The 17078-nt window shown below is 44.8% G+C and overlaps 1 protein-coding gene across 1 annotated transcript in view; it reads right to left on the bottom strand.

Annotated features, from left to right (window-relative positions):
- Positions 1 to 921: 921 nt before the first annotated feature.
- LOC122542955 (signaling lymphocytic activation molecule-like) overlaps positions 922 to 17078 on the bottom strand; it is a 35220-nt gene continuing 19063 nt past the window's right edge. Inside the window, exon 7 of the mRNA XM_087981560.1 lies at positions 922 to 1873. The gene's annotated coding sequence lies outside the window, so the exon portion shown is untranslated. The remainder of the gene's footprint in view (positions 1874 to 17078) is intronic.

The following is a 17078-nucleotide window of genomic DNA, read 5'->3' as shown; positions in this document are numbered from 1 at the left end:
GAGTTATATCCGGAAGGGTTAGTGAATCTCCCTCTCTCATTTCTGTTTTGTTTCCCACTTGGGCTGATGTATGGATATGATTTACTGGCTCGGTCCCAGAGATGAGGGACTTCCTTTAATGTGGAGGAACTGCAGCCAGTAAGTTTCCCTTAGAACAGAGAAGGCTAAGGGTGAATGCATCGAGGCATCTAAGGGTCTCTTTTGATTGCGTTAATAAGGCAGCGCCATTTCCAATAGCAGGAGGGTGAGGAACTAGAGGGACGCATTGTCAGAATCGGTAAAAGAACCAGGAAGAGAGGAGGAAATATTCTGATAGAGTGAGTGGTTGTGATTGGGAGAGTGCCTAAAGGGCAGTGGAAGCAGATTCAGTCGGAACTTTCAAAAAGGGGATTTCGTAGAAGCATTTGAAAGGGAGAAATTTACAGATCAATGGGACAAGAGCAGGGGAGAGTTGGGTTAATTAGAATACACTAAGAGCCAGCACAGGCATGATAGGCTAAATGGCCTCTCCTGTTCTGGCTAGTTCTATAAATTCAAATAGTTCCTTCCTTGACTCAGCCTGTTTCCTTCCACGCCCACTGACTGTGTCCCCTTGTTCCCTCAGCTCAGAGTCGGGCCGCCTGTCCACCTGTGAACGGATCCTTGGGTCAGTCAGTCAGTCTCCTTACCTCTGGAGATCCCAAACAGATTGACGGATTATGAAGTTGTCCAGATACAATCGTCACATGACACCAAAATGGCAAGATGCTCAAGTGGGAATGTGAAATATCTTGGCACGAAGGAGTTCAAGAAAAGGAGTCTCCTAATCAATGAATTTCGGACAGAGAGGACGCTGGAGTGTATGAAGTGATTGTAACAAGAGAGTTAGGAATTAAACTTCAGAGACAGTTCAACTAGCCATGTACGGTGAGTGAGCTTTTATTTGACAAGCCATTAACTACAAGATAGATATAGAAGGAGGCCATTCAGCCCTCTCATATATGTTCCACCATTCAATAGGATTATGGCAGACATGGCCTGTCCTCAGGCATGGGGCGGCACGGTGGCTCAGTGGTTAGCATTGTTGCCTTACAGCACCAGGGTCCTAGGTTTGATTCCAGCCTCGGGTGACTGTCTGTGTGGAATTTCTCCCTGTGTCTGCGTGGGTCCCGTCTGGGTGCTCCAGTTTCCTCCCACAGTCCAAAGATGTGCAGATCAGGTGAATTGGCCATGCTAGATTGCCCATAGTATGAGGCTTATTAGTCAGAGGGAAATGGGTCTAGGTGGGTTACTCGTTGGGTGGACTTGTTGGGTGCAGGGCCTGTTCCCACACTGTAGGGAATCTAATCATATCCCTTGATTCCATTTGAACTGAATTTATTGTCACGTGTACCGAGGCACATTGGAAAGCTTTGTCTTGCGAGCAAGTCTTGTGCCCAGAAATGCTACTGCTCTCAATCTTGAATGCACTTATCAACTGAGAATCTTCAGCTGTTTGGGGCAGAGATTTAGACCTTATAAATGAAGAACTTTCTCCTCAACACAGTCTGAAACAGTCAATCTCATATCGTTAGTCTGTGACCCTGGCTCTCCCTACTCTCCAATCAGGGGAAACAGCCTCTCAGCGTTGATCTTGTTGGACACTAAGAATTTTAAGCATCTTGTATTGCCCAGTCATTGCTCCCACGTAAATAAATGATTGAGTGGAATGACCTCCTTGTGCATATTAGCTAGATGGTTATGTAAGTTGTCGCTCCAAGTCTTGTATAGAGTTAGAGAACCTGGTCATGTTAATGAAAGTGGATGAAAGAGCTCTGACGTTTTCAAGTGGTTGAAGTATGAAGTCATGATTTCTTCTTCACAGTACTTGATACACCGTACAGGAACTGGGGACCTTTAAATTAAAACAATCACATTGCCTGAATGATCTCTTCCCCTCCTAATGAAGAGGTTGCCAGTGATGATTTCATCTACAGGAACCTTCCCTTTGGTAAGATTCGGAATCTTTCATTATCAATCTAAATCAATTGTAATTAGTTAAATTACAGTTATACAAACAATAAATTGCACACAGAATACCAAATACAACAAAGATAGCCTTTACTGTCAGAGTTTCTGGGCAGACCACTATGCCTGTACATCCCAACTTCAGCCATACAGTTCTGCTGAGCTTGGATCTTCCTCAGGCTAAATTCCAGCACCTTTTCCTGAAGGAATGAGCAGATTCTCTGCAGGAACCAGCTCCCGTATAAACAAGGTTTCACCCATGCAACCATCGAGTTAAAGTTCTGACTGTTGCGGTGGTGTGGACCTAGCACAAATGCTTTGACTTAGGATGTCATGAGTGATTCGAGACGTCCAATTGCTCCAAAGCAGAACAAGCACGTCAACAGGAGCATTCCCTGTTTGTGAATCAAGATGTCTCATTAAAGCTTGATCATCGCCTCTCCACTCCAGCTGTTCTGTTTCTTCTTACCTGGCTGTCCTTCACATCGCAATGAAGGTGCTTCATATTTGATATACCTTCGAGGACTTGCATTCAAAGGATTGTGCAGACGACTAGTTTTTTTACTTAAAGGTGGGTTTAAAAGATATTGGAATTTATTTTCAAGGTTTCTTGGAAATCACGTGATTTGTGATTATTAGAATCATAGAGTCGTGGAGATATAGAGCACATATAACAGACCCTTCAGTCCAACTCGTTCATGCCAACCAGATATCCTAACTTAATCTAGTCTCATCTGCCAGCATTTGGCCTATATCCCTCTCAACCCTTCCTATTCATATACCTATGTTGTCATTGTACCAGCCTCCACCACTTCCTCTGGCAGCTCATTCCACACACGCACCACCCTCTGTGTGAAAACGTTGCCCCTTAGGTCTCTTTTATACCTTTCCCCTCTCACCCTAAACCTATGCCCCTCTAGTTTTGGACTCCCTCACCCTGGGGAAAAGTCCTTGTGTATTCACCCTATCCATGCCCCTCATGATTTTGTAAACCTCTGTAAGGTCAACCCTCAGCCTCCGACACTCCAGGAAAAATAGCTCAGCCCATTCAGCCTCTCCCTATAGCTCAAACATTCCAACATCCTTGTAAATCTTTTCTGAACCATTTCGAGTTTCACAACATCCTTCCTATAGCAGGGAGACCAGAATTGTACACAGTATTCCAAAAGTGGCCCAACCAGTAGTCACAACATGACCTCCTAACTCCTATGCTCAAATGCACTGACCATAGAGGCAAGCATACCAAATGCCTCCTTCACTATCCTGTCTCCCTGTGACTCTACTTTCAAGAAACTATGAACCTGCACTTCAAGGTCTCTTTGTTCAGCAACATTCCCCGGTACTTTCCCATGAAGTGTATAAGTCCTGCCCTGATTTGCCTTACAAAAATGCAGCACCTCACATTTATCTAAATTAAACACCAGCTGCCACTCCTCAGTTTGTTGGCCCATCTAATGAAGGTCTCATTGTAATCTGAGGTAACCTTCTTTGCTGTCCACGACACCACCAATTTTGGTGTCATCTGCAAACTTACTAACTGTACCTCTTATGCTCGCATCCAAATCATTTATATAAATGATGAAAAGCAGTGGACCCAGCATCGATCCTTGTGGCACACCACTGGTCACAGGCCTCCAGTCTAAAAAGCAACCATCCACCGTCACCCTCTGTCTTTTACCTTTGAGCCAGTTCTTTAGTCAAATGTCTAATTCTGCCTGTATTCCATATGATCTAACCTTGTTAACCAGTCTACCATGAGGAATCTTGTCAAACACCTAACTGAAATCAAGATAGATCATGTCCACCACCCTGCCCTCATCAATCCTCTTTTTTACTTCTTCAAAAAACCCAATCAAGTTCGCGAGGCATGTTTTCCCAAGTACAAAGCCATGTTGACTATTCATAATCGCTCCTTGCCTTTCAAAATAAATGTAAATCCTGTCCCTCAGGATTCCATCCAACAACTTGCCCACCACTGATGCCTATGTCAATAGATTGCTCACTGGTCTATAGTTGCCTAGCTTTTCCTTGCCACCTTTCTTACACAGTGACACCATGTTAGCCAATCTCCAGTCTTGTGGCACCTCACCTGTAGCTATCGATGATCCAAATATCTCAGCAAGGGGCCCAGCAATCCCTAGCTTCCCACAGAGTATCGGGTACACTTGATCAGGTTCTGGAATTTATTCACCTTTGTTAATATGGACATTCTTCAAGATATTTATTTCCCCACGTTCACTATTTTCAAAATCCTTCTTCACAGTAAACCCTGATGCGAAGTACTCGTTTAGTACCTCTCCCATCTCTTGCAGTTCCACACATAGGCTGCCTTGCTGATCTTTATGGGGGCCTATTCTCTCCCTAGTTACTCTTTTGTCCTTAATGTATTTGTAGAATCCTTTTGGATTCTCCTTAACCCGACTTGCCAAAGCTATCTCATGTACCCTTTTTGCTCTTCTGATTTCCCCCTTAAGTGTAGTGTTCTGGAGATGCACTCAATCTCTGCTGTCTATATCTGACATATACAGTGCGTTCTTCTTATTTTTGACCAAAACCTCACCTTCCCTTGGTCAGAAGTCATATGACATCAGGTCATAGTCCAACAGGTTTGTTTGAAATAACAAGCTTTCTGAGTTCTGCCTCTTCGTCAGATGAAGCAGTAATGGACCTCAAATCATTCGATCATAATCAATTCAAATGGACTAAATCCAGGAGATTTGTTTGAATCTCTGGTAGCAAATAATAAGAAATCCAATTCTGTGGATATTTGGATATATGCTGTAATCATGGTTTTGAAAGTCTGATGCTCCCTGTGGTTGTGGATGATACACATTTGACTTCCAGAATCAAGGTCAGAGTGGTGCCGGAAAAGCACAGCAGGTCAGGCAGCATCCGAGGGGCAGGAAAGTCGACATTTCAGGCAAAAGCCCTTAGTACCCACTTCCGCCACATTTGACTTCCAGACAAAGTGGTGGATGCTGGTATAGCTTCACATTTAAAAGGTATCTGGATGGGTATATGAATAGGAAGGGTTTAAGGGACATGGGCCAAATGCTGGATTAATTTGGGCTATCTCTTTGACATGGACGAGTTGGACTAAGGGGTCTGTTTCTATGATGTACCTCTCTATGGCTCTGCATCCCTTTAAATGGAATCATAGCAATGTGCAATGTATGTTCAGTATTACTGACAGATCTCCACTGGCATTGTTCCTCATCAGTGTGACAGTGAGTGTCGGAAACAAACAGGAGCCTTAAGGAACATAAATGTTACTGAGAGATAAGCTATTGTATCACTCCTGTTAACTGTGATACTGAGTGTTAAATAAAATTAGGAACCTTACAGAGCACAGTATGTTCTTAGCATTACTTAAAGACCTCCCATGGTATTGTTGATGGCTCCTGTGATGATGAGTGTGAGACAGGAGAAGTTGCTTTACCCTGTGCTTTGTGTTATAGTTAACACTGACAGATCTCGTGGCCTTGCTCATGCTTAGTATGATGATGAGGATCAATGGGAGTAGGAGCTTTACACTGTGCATTGCTCCTGGTTTGTGTGATGATGGTCAATGGGAGAAGGTGCATTATACAGCGTGATGTCTTATAGACATCACTGACAGCTGTCATGTGGCATTGCTCCTGGTTTGTGTGATGAGGGTCAATGGGAGAAGGTGCATTATACAGCGTGATGTCTTATAGACATCACTGACAGCTGTCATGTGGCATTGCTCCTGGTTTGTGTGATGATGAGGGTCAATGGGAGAAGGTGCATTATACAGAGTGATGTCTTATAGACATCACTGACAGCTGTCATGTGGCATTGCTCCTGGTTTGTGTGATGATGAGGGTCAATGGGAGAAGGTGCATTATACAGCGTGATGTCTTATAGACATCACTGACAGCTGTCATGTGGCATTGCTCCTGGTTTGTGTGATGATGGTCAATGGGAGAAGGTGCATTATACAGCGTGATGTCTTATAGACATCACTGACAGCTGTCATGTGGCATTGCTCCTGGTTTGTGTGATGAGGGTCAATGGGAGAAGGTGCATTATACAGCGTGATGTCTTATAGACATCACTGACAGCTGTCATGTGGCATTGCTCCTGGTTTGTGTGATGATGAGGGTCAATGGGAGAAGGTGCATTATACAGCGTGATGTCTTATAGACATCACTGACAGCTGTCATGTGGCATTGCTCCTGGTTTGTGTGATGATGAGGGTCAATGGGAGAAGGTGCATTATACAGCGTGATGTCTTATAGACATCACTGACAGCTGTCATGTGGCATTGCTCCTGGTTTGTGTGATGATGGTCAATGGGAGAAGGTGCATTATACAGCGTGATGTCTTATAGACATCACTGACAGCTGTCATGTGGCATTGCTCCTGGTTTGTGTGATGATGGTCAATGGGAGAAGGTGCATTATACAGCGTGATGTCTTATAGACATCACTGACAGCTGTCATGTGGCATTGCTCCTGGTTTGTGTGATGATGAGGGTCAATGGGAGAAGGTGCATTATACAGCGTGATGTCTTATAGACATCACTGACAGCTGTCATGTGGCATTGCTCCTGGTTTGTGTAATGAGGAGGATCAATGGGAGAAGGAGCTTTAGATAAGTGCAATGTGTTTTATATACATTGAGGAAGTTAAAATGTCACAAAGGGGTCAGTTCCATGCTTTGCTTCTCTTTTAGGGCACATTAGGGACTTAAGGGTTAAAGATCCCTTAGACAAGACCTTTGTCCTTTCCAGACAGGACTAATAGCCCAGGCCCCCACCCTGTTAAATGCCTCCCTTTACCATGGTCTTACTTCCCCTCCATATTAGCATAGGGATGTGAGTTCCCCATTTGTAGCGGGCAAAACCTTTCTGCCTTAATCTCTTTCCATCAACACATAATCATGGAAGATACGATAATCAGTCTCTGTAATCCATTCACACATTATTACAGGACATTGACAGTCATCGGGTTTTGTAAATTCATAATTTCCTACTTTAAATTATGTGATGACAATCATTCATGTGACTGATAAGTCTTTGTTTAATTCCTATAAAATATACTGTCTCTGGATGTAAGGCAGAGATTCCAGAAGAAGTGTTGCCACAAGTAGGCACTCGGCTACTTTGGAGACATTTTGAAATCTCATGCCTGCTGTCTGAAAATAAAAGCTACTGCTATTGTACAGAAATTTGTCCTGTCCGGATTCGTGGAACAAGGCAGACATCAACAATATCACTGACAGCTCTCATGTGGCATAGCTCCTGGTTTGAGTGACGGTGAGGGTTTATACAGCGCTATATGTTATAGATATCACTGACAGCTCTCATGTGGCATAGCTCCTGGTTTGAGTGATGGTGAGGGTAAATGGGAGAAGGAGCTTTATACAACACTATATGTTATAGATATCACTGACAGCTCCCATGTGGCATTGCTACTGTTTTATGTACTAACAGGGATCAGATAGAGTCATAGAGATGTACAGCATGGAAACAGATCCTTCGATCCAACCCGTCCATGCTGACCAGATATCCCAACCCAATCTAGTCCCACCTGCCAGCACCCGGCCCATAATCCTCCAAACCCTTCCTATTCATACACCCATCCAGATGCCTCTTAAATGTTGCAATTGTACCAGCCTCCACCACTTCCTCTGGCAGCTCATTCCATACACGTGCCACCCTCTGGGTGAAAATGTTGCCCCTTAGGTCTCTTTTATATCTTTCCCCTCTCACCCTAAACCTATGCCCTCTAGTTCTGGACTCCCCGACCCCAGGGAAAAGAATTTGCCTACTTATCCTATCCATGCCCCTCATAATTTTGTAAACCTCTATAAAGTCACCCCTCAGCCTCCGATGCTCCAGGGAAAACAGCCCTAGCCTGTTCAGCCTTTCACTGTAGCTCAGATCCTCCAACCCTGGCAACATCCTTGTAAATCTTTTCCGAACCCTTTCAAGTTTCACAACATCTTTCCGATAGGAAGGAGACCAGAAATGCACACAATATTCCAACAGTGGCCTAACCAATGTGCTGTACAATTGCAACATGACCTCCCAACTCCTGTACTCAACACTCTGACCAATAAAGGAAAGCATACCAAACGCTGCCTTCACTATCCTATCTGCCTGCGACTCCACTTTCAAGGAGCTATGAACCTGCACTCCAAGGTCTCTTTGTTCAGCAACACTCCCTAGGACCTTACCATTAAGTGTATAAGTCCTGCTAAGATTTGCTTTCCCAAAATGCAGCACCTTGCATTTATCTGAATTAAACTCCATCTGCCACTTCTCAGCCCATTGGCCCATCTGGTCCAGACCCTGTTGTAATCTGAGGTAACCCTCTTCGCTGTCCACTACACCTCCAATTTTGGTGTCATCTGCAAACCTACTAACTGTATCTCTTAAGCTCACATCCAAATTATTTATGTAAATGACAAAAAGTAGAGGGCCCAGCACCGATCCTGTGGCACTCCACTGGTCACAGGCGTCCAGTCTGAAAAACAACCCTCCACCACCACCCTCTGTCTTTTACCTTTGAGCCAGTTCTGTATCCAAATGGCTAGTTCTCCCTGTATTCCGTGAGATCTAACTTTGCTCATCAGTCTCCCATGGGGAACCTTGTCGAACGCCTTACTGAAGTCTATATAGATCATATTTACTGCTCTGTCCTCCTTCTTTGTTACTTCTTCAAAAAACTCAGTCAAGTTTGTAAGACATGATTTCCCACGCACAAAGTCATGTTGACTATCCCTAATCCTTGCCTTTCCAAATACATGTACATCCTGTCCCTCAGGATTCCCTCCAACAACTTGCCCACCACCGAGGTCAGGCTCACCGGTCTATAGTTCCCTGGCTTGTCCTTACCGCCCTTCTTAACCAGTGGCACCACGTTTGCCAACCTCCAGTCTTCCCTCACCTCACCTGTGACTATCGATGATACAAATATCTCAGCAAGAGGCCCAGCAATCACTTCTCTAGCTTCCCACAGAGTTCTCGGGTCCTGGGGATTTATCCACTTTTAACCGTTTCAAGACATCCAGCACTTCCTCCTCAGTAATCTGGACATTTTGCAAGATGTCACCATCTATTTCCCTACAGTTTTTATCTTCCATATCCTTTTCCACAGTAAATATTGATGCAAAATATTCATTTAGTATCTCCCCCATTTTCTGTGGCTCCACACAAAGGCCGTCTTGCTGATCTTTGAGGGGCCCTATTTTCTCCCTAGTGACCCTTTGTCCTTAACGTATTTGTAAAAACCTTTGGATTCTCCTTAATTCTATTTGCCAAAGATATCTCAAGTCCCCGTTTTGCCCTCCTGATTTCCCTCTTAAGTATACTCCTACTTCCTTTGTACTCTTCTAAGGATTCACTCGATCCTGTCTATACCTGACATATGCTTCCATCTTTTTCTTAACCAAACCCTCAATTTCGTTAGTCATCCAGCATTCCCTATACCTACCAGCCTTCCCTTTCACCCTGACAGGAATATACTTTCTCTGGGTTCTTGTTATCTCATTTCTGAAGGCTTCCCATTTTCCAGCCGTCCCTTTACCTGCGAACATCTGCCTCCAATCAGCTTTCGAAAGATCTTGTCTAACACCGTCAAAATTGGCCTTTCTCCAATTTAGAACTTCAACTTTTAAACCTGGTCTATCCTTTTCCATCACTATTTTAAAGTGAATAGAATTATGGTCGCTGCCCCAAAGTGCTCCCCCACTGACACCTCAGTCACCTGTCCTGCCTTATTTCCCAAGAATAGGTCAAGTTTTGCACTTTCTCTAGTAGGTACATCCACATACAGAATCAGAAAATTGTCTTGTACACACTTAAGAAATTCCTCTCTATCTAAATCTTTAACACTATGACAGTCCCAGTCGATGTTTGGAAAGTTAAAATCCCCGACCATAACTACCCTATTAGTCTTACAGATAGCTGATGGGGAAGGAGTTTTACAGTTTGCTGTGTGCTGTACATATCACTGAGTGATCTAACCTGGCATTCATCAGGTTTAGTGTGACGATGAGGGTCAGATGGGAAAATATAACTTTATGCTTTGCTTTCTGTTAAATCTATTAATGAGTGATCTCACCTTGCATTGCTCCTGGTTAGTGAAATAGTGAGAGTCCAATAAGAGAAGGTGCTTTATACTGTGATATGAGTTATGAGATGCTTTATACTTTCCTGTGTGTTATAGGTCTCACTAACAGGACTCACGGTGACATTGCTCCAGGTTAGTGTGATGGTGAGGGTCAGATAGGAGAAGGTGCTTTATACTTTCCTGTGTGTTATAGGTCTCACTAACAGGTCTCACGGTGACATTGCTCCAGGTTAGTGTGATGGTGAGGGTCAGATAGGAGAAGGTGCTTTATACTTTCCTGTGTGTTATAGGTCTCACTAACAGGACTCACGGTGACATTGCTCCAGGTTAGTGTGATGGTGAGGGTCAGATAGGAGAAGGTGCTTTATACTTTCCTGTGTGTTATAGGTCTCACTAACAGGACTCACGGTGACATTGCTCCAGGTTAGTGTGATGGTGAGGGTCAGATAGGAGAAGGTGCTTTATACTTTCCTGTGTGTTATAGGTCTCACTAACAGGACTCACGGTGATGTTGCTCCTGGTTAGTGTGATGGTGAGGGTCAGATAGGAGAAGGTGCTTTATACTTTCCTGTGTGTTATAGGTCTCACTAACAGGACTCATGGTGACATTGCTCCAGGTTAGTGTGATGGTGAGGGTCAGATAGGAGAAGGTGCTTTATACTTTCCTGTGTGTTATAGGTCTCACTAACAGGTCTCACGGTGACATTGCTCCAGGTTAGTGTGATGGTGAGGGTCAGATAGGAGAAGGTGCTTTATACTTTCCTGTGTGTTATAGGTCTCACTAACAGGACTCACGGTGATGTTGCTCCAGGTTAGTGTGATGGTGAGGGTCAGATAGGAGAAGGTGCTTTATACTTTCCTGTGTGTTATAGGTCTCACTAACAGGACTCACGGTGATGTTGCTCCTGGTTAGTGTGATGGTGAGGGTCAGATAGGAGAAGGTGCTTTATACTTTCCTGTGTGTTATAGGTCTCACTAACAGGACTCACGGTGATGTTGCTCCAGGTTAGTGTGATGGTGAGGGTCAGATAGGAGAAGGTGCTTTATACTTTCCTGTGTGTTATAGGTCTCACTAACAGGACTCAAGGTAACATTGCTCCTGGTTAGTGTGATGGTGAGGGTCAGATAGGAGAAGGTGCTTTATACTTTCCTGTGTGTTATAGGTCTCACTAACAGGTCTCACGGTGACATTGCTCCAGGTTAGTGTGATGGTGAGGGTCAGATAGGAGAAGGTGCTTTATACTTTCCTGTGTGTTATAGGTCTCACTAACAGGTCTCACGGTGATGTTGCTCCAGGTTAGTGTGATGGTGAGGGTCAGATAGGAGAAGGTGCTTTATACTTTCCTGTGTGTTATAGGTCTCACTAACAGGTCTCACGGTGATGTTGCTCCAGGTTAGTGTGATGGTGAGGGTCAGATAGGAGAAGGTGCTTTATACTTTCCTGTGTGTTATAGGTCTCACTAACAGGACTCACGGTGACATTGCTCCAGGTTAGTGTGATGGTGAGGGTCAGATAGGAGAAGGTGCTTTATACTTTCCTGTGTGTTATAGGTCTCACTAACAGGTCTCACGGTGAGATTGCTCCTGGTTAGTGTGATGGTGAAGGTCAGATAGGAGAAGGTGCTTTATACTTTCCTGTGTGTTATAGGTCTCACTAACAGGACTCACGGTGATGTTGCTCCAGGTTAGTGTGATGGTGAGGGTCAGATAGGAGAAGGTGCTTTATACTTTCCTGTGTGTTATAGGTCTCACTAACAGGACTCACGGTGACATTGCTCCAGGTTAGTGTGATAGTGAGGGTCAGATAGGAGAAGGTGCTTTATACTTTCCTGTGTGTTATAGGTCTCACTAACAGGTCTCACGGTGACGTTGCTCCTGGTTAGTGTGATGGTGAGGGTCAGATAGGAGAAGGTGCTTTATACTTTCCTGTGTGTTATAGGTCTCACTAACAGGTCTCACGGTGACATTGCTCCAGGTTAGTGTGATGGTGAGGGTCAGATAGGAGAAGGTGCTTTATACTTTCCTGTGTGTTATAGGTCTCACTAACAGGACTCATGGTGACATTGCTCCTGGTTAGTGTGATGGTGAGGGTCAGATAGGAGAAGGTGCTTTATACTTTCCTGTGTGTTATAGGTCTCACTAACAGGACTCACGGTGATGTTGCTCCAGGTTAGTGTGATGGTGAGGGTCAGATAGGAGAAGGTGCTTTATACTTTCCTGTGTGTTATAGGTCTCACTAACAGGACTCACGGTGATGTTGCTCCAGGTTAGTGTGATGGTGAGGGTCAGATAGGAGAAGGTGCTTTATACTTTCCTGTGTGTTATAGGTCTCACTAACAGGACTCACGGTGATGTTGCTCCAGGTTAGTGTGATGGTGAGGGTCAGATAGGAGAAGGTGCTTTATACTTTCCTGTGTGTTATAGGTCTCACTAACAGGACTCACGGTGATGTTGCTCCAGGTTAGTGTGATGGTGAGGGTCAGATGGGAGAAGGTGCTTTATACTTTCCTGTGTGTTATAGGTCTCACTAACAGGACTCACGGTGATGTTGCTCCAGGTTAGTGTGATGGTGAGGGTCAGATAGGAGAAGGTGCTTTATACTTTCCTGTGTGTTATAGGTCTCACTAACAGGACTCACGGTGACATTGCTCCAGGTTAGTGTGATGGTGAGGGTCAGATAGCAGAAGGTGCTTTCTACTTTCCTGTGTGTTATAGGTCTCACTAACAGGACTCACGGTGATGTTGCTCCTGGTTAGTGTGATGGTGAGGGTCAGATAGGAGAAGGTGCTTTATACTTTCCTGTGTGTTATAGGTCTCACTAACAGGTCTCACGGTGACATTGCTCCAGGTTAGTGTGATGGTGAGGGTCAGATAGGAGAAGGTGCTTTATACTTTCCTGTGTGTTATAGGTCTCACTAACAGGACTCACAGTGATGTTGCTCCAGGTTAGTGTGATGGTGAGGGTCAGATAGGAGAAGGTGCTTTATACTTTCCTGTGTGTTATAGGTCTCACTAACAGGACTCACGGTAATGTTGCTCCAGGTTAGTGTGATGGTGAGGGTCAGATAGGAGAAGGTGCTTTATACTTTCCTGTGTGTTATAGGTCTCACTAACAGGACTCACGGTGATGTTGCTCCAGGTTAGTGTGATGGTGAGGGTCAGATAGGAGAAGGTGCTTTATACTTTCCTGTGTGTTATAGGTCTCACTAACAGGACTCACGGTGATGTTGCTCCAGGTTAGTGTGATGGTGAGGGTCAGATAGGAGAAGGTGATTTATACTTTCCTGTGTGTTATAGGTCTCACTAACAGGATTCACGGTGATGTTGCTCCTGGTTAGTGTGATGGTGAGGGTCAGATAGGAGAAGGTGCTTTATACTTTCCTGTGTGTTATAGGTCTCACTAACAGGTCTCACGGTGACATTGCTCCAGGTTAGTGTGATGGTGAGGGTCAGATAGGAGAAGGTACTTTATACTTTCCTGTGTGTTATAGGTCTCACTAACAGGACTCACGGTGATGTTGCTCCTGGTTAGTGTGATGGTGAGGGTCAGATAGGAGAAGGTGCTTTATACTTTCCTGTGTGTTATAGGTCTCACTAACAGGACTCACGGTGACATTGCTCCTGGTTTGTGTGATGGTGAGGGTCAGATAGGAGAAGGTGCTTTATACTTTCCTGTGTGTTATAGGTCTCACTAACAGGACTCACGGTGATGTTGCTCCTGGTTAGTGTGATGGTGAGGGTCAGATAGGAGAAGGTGCTTTATACTTTCCTGTGTGTTATAGGTCTCACTAACAGGTCTCACGGTGATGTTGCTCCAGGTTAGTGTGATGGTGAGGGTCAGATAGGAGAAGGTGCTTCATACTTTCCTGTGTGTTATAGGTCTCACTAACAGGTCTCACGGTGATGTTGCTCCAGGTTAGTGTGATGGTGAGGGTCAGATAGGAGAAGGTGCTTTATACTTTCCTGTGTGTTATAGGTCTCACTAACAGGTCTCACAGTGATGTTGCTCCAGGTTAGTGTGATGGTGAGGGTCAGATAGGAGAAGGTGCTTCATACTTTCCTGTGTGTTATAGGTCTCACTAACAGGTCTCACGGTGACATTGCTCCAGGTTAGTGTGATGGTGAGGGTCAGATAGGAGAAGGTGCTTTATACTTTCCTGTGTGTTATAGGTCTCACTAACAGGACTCACGGTGACATTGCTCCAGGTTAGTGTGATGGTGAGGGTCAGATAGGAGAAGGTGCTTTATACTTTCCTGTGTGTTATAGGTCTCACTAACAGGTCTCACAGTGATGTTGCTCCAGGTTAGTGTGATGGTGAGGGTCAGATAGGAGAAGGTGCTTTATACTTTCCTGTGTGTTATAGGTCTCACTAACAGGACTCACGGTGATGTTGCTCCAGGTTAGTGTGATGGTGAGGGTCAGATAGGAGAAGGTGCTTTATACTTTCCTGTGTGTTATAGGTCTCACTAACAGGTCTCACGGTGATGTTGCTCCAGGTTAGTGTGATGGTGAGGGTCAGATAGGAGAAGGTGCTTTATACTTTCCTGTGTGTTATAGGTCTCACTAACAGGACTCACGGTGATGTTGCTCCAGGTTAGTGTGATGGTGAGGGTCAGATAGGAGAAGGTGCTTTATACTTTCCTGTGTGTTATAGGTCTCACTAACAGGACTCACAGTGATGTTGCTCCTGGTTAGTGTGATGGTGAGGGTCAGATAGGAGAAGGTGCTTTATACTTTCCTGTGTGTTATAGGTCTCACTAACAGGACTCACGGTGACATTGCTCCTGGTTAGTGTGATGGTGAGGGTCAGATAGGAGAAGGTGCTTTATACTTTCCTGTCTGTTATAGGTCTCACTAACAGGACTCACGGTGACATTGCTCCAGGTTAGTGTGATGGTGAGGGTCAGATGGGAGAAGGTGCTTTATACTTTCCCGTGTGTTATAGGTCTCACTAACAGGCCTCACGGTGACATTGCTCCAGGTTAGTGTGATGGTGAGGGTCAGATAGGAGAAGGTGCTTTATACTTTCCTGTGTGTTTTCGGTCTCACTAACAGGTCTCACGGTGATGTTGCTCCAGGTTAGTGTGATGGTGAGGGTCAGATAGGAGAAGGTGCTTTATACTTTCCTGTGTGTTATAGGTCTCACTAACAGGTCTCACAGTGATGTTGCTCCAGGTTAGTGTGATGGTGAGGGTCAGATAGGAGAAGGTGCTTTATACTTTCCTGTGTGTTATAGGTCTCACTAACAGGACTCACGGTGATGTTGCTCCAGGTTAGTGTGATGGTGAGGGTCAGATAGGAGAAGGTGCTTTATACTTTCCTGTGTGTTATAGGTCTCACTAACAGGACTCACAGTGATGTTGCTCCAGGTTAGTGTGATGGTGAGGGTCAGATAGGAGAAGGTGCTTTATACTTTCCTGTGTGTTATAGGTCTCACTAACAGGACTCACGGTGACATTGCTCCTGGTTAGTGTGATGGTGAGGGTCAGATAGGAGAAGGTGCTTTATACTTTCCTGTGTGTTATAGGTCTCACTAACAGGACTCACGGTGACATTGCTCCAGGTTAGTGTGATGGTGAGGGTCAGATGGGAGAAGGTGCTTTATACTTTCCCGTGTGTTTTCGGTCTCACTAACAGGCCTCACGGTGACATTGCTCCAGGTTAGTGTGATGGTGAGGGTCAGATAGGAGAAGGTGCTTTATACTTTCCTGTGTGTTATAGGTCTCACTAACAGGTCTCACGGTGACATTGCTCCTGGTTAGTGTGATGGTGAGGGTCAGATAGGAGAAGGTGCTTTATACTTTCCTGTGTGTTATAGGTCTCACTAACAGGACTCACGGTGATGTTGCTCCAGGTTAGTGTGATGGTGAGGGTCAGATAGGAGAAGGTGCTTTATACTTTCCTGTGTGTTATAGGTCTCACTAACAGGTCTCACGGTGACATTGCTCCAGGTTAGTGTGATGGTGAGGGTCAGATAGGAGAAGGTTCTTTATACTTTCCTGTGTGTTATAGGTCTCACTAACAGGACTCACGGTGATGTTGCTCCAGGTTAGTGTGATGGTGAGGGTCAGATAGGAGAAGGTGCTTTATACTTTCCTGTGTGTTATAGGTCTCACTAACAGGTCTCACGGTGACATTGCTCCAGGTTAGTGTGATGGTGAGGGTCAGATAGGAGAAGGTGCTTTATACTTTCCTGTGTGTTATAGGTCTCACTAACAGGACTCACGGTGATGTTGCTCCAGGTTAGTGTGATGGTGAGGGTCAGATAGGAGAAGGTGCTTTATACTTTCCTGTGTGTTATAGGTCTCACTAACAGGACTCACGGTGATGTTGCTCCAGGTTAGTGTGATGGTGAGGGTCAGATAGGAGAAGGTGCTTTATACTTTCCTGTGTGTTATAGGTCTCACTAACAGTACTCACGGTGACATTGCTCCAGGTTAGTGTGATGGTGAGGGTCAGATAGGAGTAGGTGCTTTATACTTTCCTGTGTGTTATAGGTCTCACTAACAGGACTCACGGTGATGTTGCTCCTGGTTAGTGTGATGGTGAGGGTCAGATAGGAGAAGGTGCTTTATACTTTCCTGTGTGTTATAGGTCTCACTAACAGGTCTCACGGTGATGTTGCTCCAGGTTAGTGTGATGGTGAGGGTCAGATAGGAGAAGGTGCTTTATACTTTCCTGTGTGTTATAGGTCTCACTAACAGGACTCACGGTGACATTGCTCCTGGTTAGTGTGATGGTGAGGGTCAGATAGGAGAAGGTGCTTTATACTTTCCTGTGTGTTATAGGTCTCACTAACAGGTCTCACGGTGATGTTGCTCCTGGTTAGTGTGATGGTGAGGGTCAGATAGGAGAAGGTGCTTTATACTTTCCTGTGTGTTATAGGTCTCACTAACAGGACTCACGGTGACATTGCTCCAGGTTAGTGTGATGGTGAGGGTCAGATAGGAGAAGGTGCTTTATACTTTCCTGTGTGTTATAGGTCTCAC

Source organism: Chiloscyllium plagiosum, unplaced genomic scaffold (genome assembly GCF_037043375.1).
Source record: "Chiloscyllium plagiosum isolate Xiang-an unplaced genomic scaffold, Cpla_swu_hap1 HiC_scaffold_40, whole genome shotgun sequence".
In the NCBI taxonomy this organism is placed as follows: domain Eukaryota; kingdom Metazoa; phylum Chordata; class Chondrichthyes; order Orectolobiformes; family Hemiscylliidae; genus Chiloscyllium; species Chiloscyllium plagiosum.
This window is presented reverse-complemented; position numbering and strand designations above follow the sequence as displayed.